We start from the raw sequence: 5,927 nt of genomic DNA on the forward strand, positions 1-5,927 counted from the left end.
TTATCATATACTTTTGCCAATAGTTAAATTTTATTCATAAGGTATTCATAAATAGATTATCCAAATTTATGAAATTGTTATATATCACTTATGTTATCTTTCAACCGATATACAATTTTTGTAAATTATATTAAAAGATTGCATTTTCTTATACACCGTTGAGGTAATGTCCGTGATTGATAAATTTAACGGTTTTAGGGAAAATATAATATATACGTACTTATATTAAAACCAGACCTAATTACTATTGTATATATTATTTACTTTCTATACAGTTAAAATATACAAATCAACACGCGATTTAACTCTATAGAATTAAAATTAAAATATACAAGACTATTATGTTTATCCTATACTATTGAATACCAAATATTAATACAAATCCAATTATATCTTTAGTTTAAAAAAAATCATCCGTGCGAAAGCACGGGCCATCCTCTAGTTGGTTATTAAACTAACTTGGTTTTATTGAGTCTCCAACTAGGGTATTTATACAGAGAACAAAAGACATATGATAAATTTATCTCCTAAAACAATGATTTCTTAACCTTATCACAATAGGAATATAAATCATAATAACGATATGTCCTTATCACAAATACTAGAATATTCTTCGCCTTGAGCTTCACGGATTCACTTCAATAATGGACTTTCACGGTCCATAGTAGTTGGTCCGCAAGATATACATCTTGCTCCCCAAGATATCTCCAATACTCCCCCGCACGACAAACTTGGTGTACAACGCAAACTTTGCAACCATAAAACGTAACACGTATGTCGTGGACAACTTGTCAAGGGTAGAGAAATCATGTCAACAAGCTCTTTAGGGTAAAAACTGCAATCTTGAAAAGAAGAGTGGAACTTCAAATTGTCTTCGGTCTTGGTAAAAGGGAATAACAACATCCCATGGGTGCAAGTCCTGCAACTCCACAAATAATTGTTCTAATCTCGGACAGCCCATAAATTGGACTAATAATAATAACCGAAAACATAAGCATTCCAATTAACTCCCCTAATGATTCAACGATAATCAAACTCCTCCATATTGGTAAAACTATTACCATACTTTCTTTTCTTTTTCTTCACGTCATCTTCATCGTCTGGTTTGTCTTCATCCCCATAATCTTCTCCCATGAATATCACCATGATCTCTTTTGAATTTAAGACCACAAAAGTAATTTCTAGTGCGGAAGCCTTTAGTTTTGATCCACTAGGATCGACTGCTCTGATACCATGTAGAATTGGTTATTGAACTAACTTAGTTTTATTGATTCTCCAACTAGGGTATTTATACAAAGAACAAAAGACATATGATAAACATTATCTCCTAAGACAATGATTACTAAACCTTATCACAATAGGAATATAAATCATAATAACGATATGTCCTTATCACAAATACTAGAATATTCTTTGCCTTGAGCTTATCGGATTGACTTCAATAATGGACTTTCACGGTCCATAATAGTTGGTCCACAAGATATACATCTTGCTCCCCAAGATATCTCCAATATTATGTTATATCTCCAACAAGTGGGTTTGGTTTTTACTTCTTACTTCTTACTTCTTACTTTCTAAGTTAGAAAGATTGATTTCAGGGAAAGCATTAAAGCTTGGAAATTCATTTTCATGTAAAATTTGTGTAATTGGGTTTCTATGTGGAATCTGTCTCACTTCACTCTTCTTAGCTGCTTTTACTTCTCTTGGAACCTTTGAACTCGCCGCCTTCTTTTTCTCTTCCTCATCCTCTACTTTTCTTCCCTACAATTCCACTACTCACATCATCAGTAAGTCTTACAAAAATGTTTGGTAACTTCTTCTTGTCTTTTTCTTAGTGTAATGAAAATTGTATATAAATGCAGATATGGTTTCAAGCATAGACCACAAACTGAAATGGAATAACAACGCTAATACGGAAGATAATGATGATGAAGTAAACCTTTTGGTTTCTACTTGGGATAATTTATTACTAAACAATGAAGACTTTTTGAAAAAGCTAGGGGTGAACAAATCTGATGTACCAAACGCTATACATTTAGAGAATTGTGAGGAGATGTCACGAGTTAGGGACCGTTTAGATAAACGTATAGCTAATCAGACGTTTCCTACTTGGGTATATGTTTCTTCTTCTTCTTCTTCTTTTTATCCAGTAATTAGTATGATGGCTGATTAAATTGTAGTGTCTTATATATCAGATCAATGGAGGAGACGAAGAGAACTATCCGTTAACGAGAAGAGTTCAAAGTGATTTATGGATTCATCAGCATCATTCGGACTGCAAAAACACGAAACTCAAGTTCCTTGTAGCTGATTGGGAAACACTTCATATTTATGGATCCGGAGCCCAGATCACTGAAATGACCGGACTGCTTGCAATTGCTATAAACGAAAACCGCATTCTTGTTGCAAAATACTATAACCGAGCAGATCATGATGGTTGCAAAGGGACACATTGTTTTGTTTCTTCTCTAGTATGCCTTATTACGATTTTCTAGTTAGACGCTAGGCGCACCTGTAACTATATATGTATAATATAATATTATCATGATGGACTACATATTCTTGGTTAGTACGCGGAAAAGGCTCAATGTTGTGTACTTGTGTTGTTGTTTTTTTACCAAAATTCAATAGATCAACTTGTAAAGATTTTAGGTAGAAGTCGAACGACTCTTGGGACTTGATCATATAACATGTGTTAGTCTCGCATTTGAGAAAATACAGACTTATGCTTAGTACTTTTCAGTTTCAGAAAAAAAAAAATGGTTTCATTGTTTTTGACTGCACGTACGGAAAGGAACAATATGTGTTGAGTATGAACTTCTTTGTTTGGTTTCAGGTTCTTCTCGTGGAAACTGGTCTTGCTATTTTCTACCGGAAACGTCAGAAGAGTGTCGAAAACGTGCGTTTGCGGTTGTGAGGGATAAAGAAGCTTGGGAGAGTGGGATTGTTACAAGTAAACAAAACTACAGCTCAAAGTTGATATGGGCTGGACCTATACCAAAGCTATGGGGTAAGCCTTGGAGTTATATGAAACCTACTACAGAAATAAACGGAAGTTTAATGGATCGGAGATGGTGGAGAGCACTAGCTGTGAGATACTTGATGAGATTTCAAACGGAATACACGTGCAGTTTAATGGACATTGCTCGAAACACCGCATTTGGAAAAGAGGCTGCTGTGATTGTTTTATCAGGTAGAGATTTGAAGAAAAAACAAGAAGAGGAAGATTAGGACAGAGATTGAGGAACAAGTATGGTTGAATCACAAACCGTGGATTCCAAGGCCAATACTTAGCGTTCATGTTCGGATGGGAGACAAAGTGCGCGAAATGAGAGTCGCGGCTTTAGAAGAGTATATGTGTTTGGCTGATCGGATAAAGGATCAGTTTCCGGATCTTAAGAGAATATGGCTGTCTACGGAGATGAAGGAAGTTGTGGACAGAAGTAAAGGTTATGGGCATTGGAGATTTTATTACACGGAAGTTGCGAGACAATTTGGTAATAAGTCGATGGCTGAGTATGAAGCGAGCCTTGGGAGAGAGATAAGTACGAACTATCCTCTTATTAACTTCTTAATGGCATCGGAAGCTGACTTCTATGTCGGAGCATTGGGTTCCACTTGGTGTTTCCTTATTGACGGTATGAGGAATACTGGTGGCAAAGTCATGTCTGGTTATCTAAGTGTCAATAAATATCGGTTATGGTGAGTTCTCAAAAGATTCACCTTTGGATGTTACGTAAAGAACAAGACTCCGTTCACGGTTTTGTTTTATGCATCATGCATGGATTGTCCAACATAAACTTTCTTTTTTGAGTAATATATCTTTGTTTTGAAGTTAATACTAGGTAATGTCCTGCGCAAACGCAGGTTGTTGTATATTAAGTTAATAGTTTAAATTTATTTAATAATTATAAAGAAATAGAATAAATAATTTTAATATCAACATATTTTTTTCACTTTATTTATTTAAATCATACAATAGAAGCATACATCGATATCTATGAATCTAGTCATTAATTTATTGTTCAATTTTTATAGTTATTTTCTCCAGTACTTTTGAGCATTTTTGCGTAAAACAATAATATTGCTAATGATAAAAATATAAATTTACTATGATTTTAAATGTTTTATTTAATTTTTTCATATTAACTCACACATAACCTAAATTATTTAGTAATTAAATCTAAACTATGTTGAAAGTCACAAATTATAAATATTTCCTATAAAATCATATGAAGTGCAATCAAAAGTTTTTGAGAAAATCCCAAGGAATAATTTTGTTTTTTAATTTCTTTTTATTTTCCTATTAATTTAAGTTATATCTCTAGGTTTAGTTATAACTTTTTTTTATCCTTGTAGTATAATAGATTGAAAACTGAATATCAAAATTGTGCGATGGTAAGGACAATAGTTTTGAATCTCCATTGATAAAATAATATTATTATAGCCATAAAATATTATTATACATATGTATTATATACATTCAAAAATATAAGAAAAAATGGAGAAAGGAAGAAGTACATAAAAACCAAAGAAGAAATAAATTTGGAAAAAGTAAAATATAGTTAAACCAAATATATAATAAATCTCTTACAATGATATCTTAATTGAATCTTGAGAACTTTTGAGAAATGCCCCTTTTGGTGTACCCCTTTTTAAAAATACCCTTTTTCTCTTTCCATTTTTAAAAATACCCCTTTTCAAATATAAAAATTATAAAGTTTTATATGGTTGATAAGGTACATCAATATCATCATTACTACTGGGAGACTAAATCCAAATATTTATAAAGTTTTAAAAGATTTTAAATGGCATTTATAAGTATTCTATAAGATTTTAAAAGGTTTACAAAGTTTTTTTTTTTATCAACCACACATTTATTAAAATATTACTCCATGATTGGTAGCCTAAACTGGAGGAAAATTGTTTACAAAAGTAACTTCAGAATCAAGAAATCTGGAAAAACGAGCAAGAAAATCTGCTTTTGAATTACAGTCACGAGAAATCTTAGTTAAAGAAAACGATGGAAATGATGCACGTAACAGAAGGAAATCGTCTAAGAGGTTGGAGAATGATGGCCACTCTTGCGGGGCTTGTACCATCGCGATAAGCTCGGCACAATCTGATTCAAAAGTATGACAGTCAATCCTTCTTATAAGAATACTCTCTATAGCCCATATTGGTGGTGAAGGACATCCGCTAAAACACTTAGCGCCTAGTAGATATGTTTGCTCCTCTCCTCTGAAACACCACCACCCCAAGCCTGTGAATGTATTCCGTGACTTCCACGAACCATCAATTCGACATCGAAGGATTACAAATTTTTTATAAGGTTTTTAAATAATTTTTAAAAGGTATTTATACGGTATTTATGAAATATATATATAAGTTTACATACATATAAAGAAAATCTGTGTCTGTAAATATAAGTTTACACATATTTGTTTTGATAAATTTCAAAATTTATAGTGACTTTTTTATAAAATTAGAAAGAGGGGTAGTTTTAAAAAGCAGTATTGGAAAATAGGTATTTTTGAAATTCCCCCTTGAATCTTCAACCCATGCAAGAACCGAAGAACATTAAAGAAAAAACAAAGAAAATATTTAGTAAATGAGATATGGTGGAGGATGATGTGAGAATGGTTTTTATAGGCTATGAAGTGATGTAAGTTACATTTCTAAAATAATTGAATTAGATGAGTTATATTATAATTTATTGTGTGTTAATTAAAATTGGATGGAAAAAACAGATAGTCAATTCATAATTTATGTAATTTCAGTTATAATTTTAGTAGTAAAATGTAGATTTAAAGTATGAATTAATGTATATGATTAATTGTGTTGCAGTTTTGGTTTAATTAAAAATAAATATCAAATGGACCAATAAAGAGAGAGCGAAACCTTACTTATATATATATGATTAATTT

The 5,927-nt window shown here is 32.0% G+C and overlaps 1 pseudogene; it reads left to right on the top strand.

The window, feature by feature from the left end:
* The first annotated feature begins 2,015 nt into the window (after positions 1-2,015).
* On the top strand, positions 2,016-3,706 carry LOC17874348 (annotated as a pseudogene).
* Positions 3,707-5,927: the final 2,221 nt, after the last annotated feature.

The sequence above is a fragment of the Capsella rubella genome, unplaced genomic scaffold (genome assembly GCF_000375325.1).
Source record: "Capsella rubella cultivar Monte Gargano unplaced genomic scaffold, Caprub1_0 scaffold_48, whole genome shotgun sequence".
NCBI classification, from domain to species: Eukaryota; Viridiplantae; Streptophyta; class Magnoliopsida; order Brassicales; family Brassicaceae; genus Capsella; species Capsella rubella.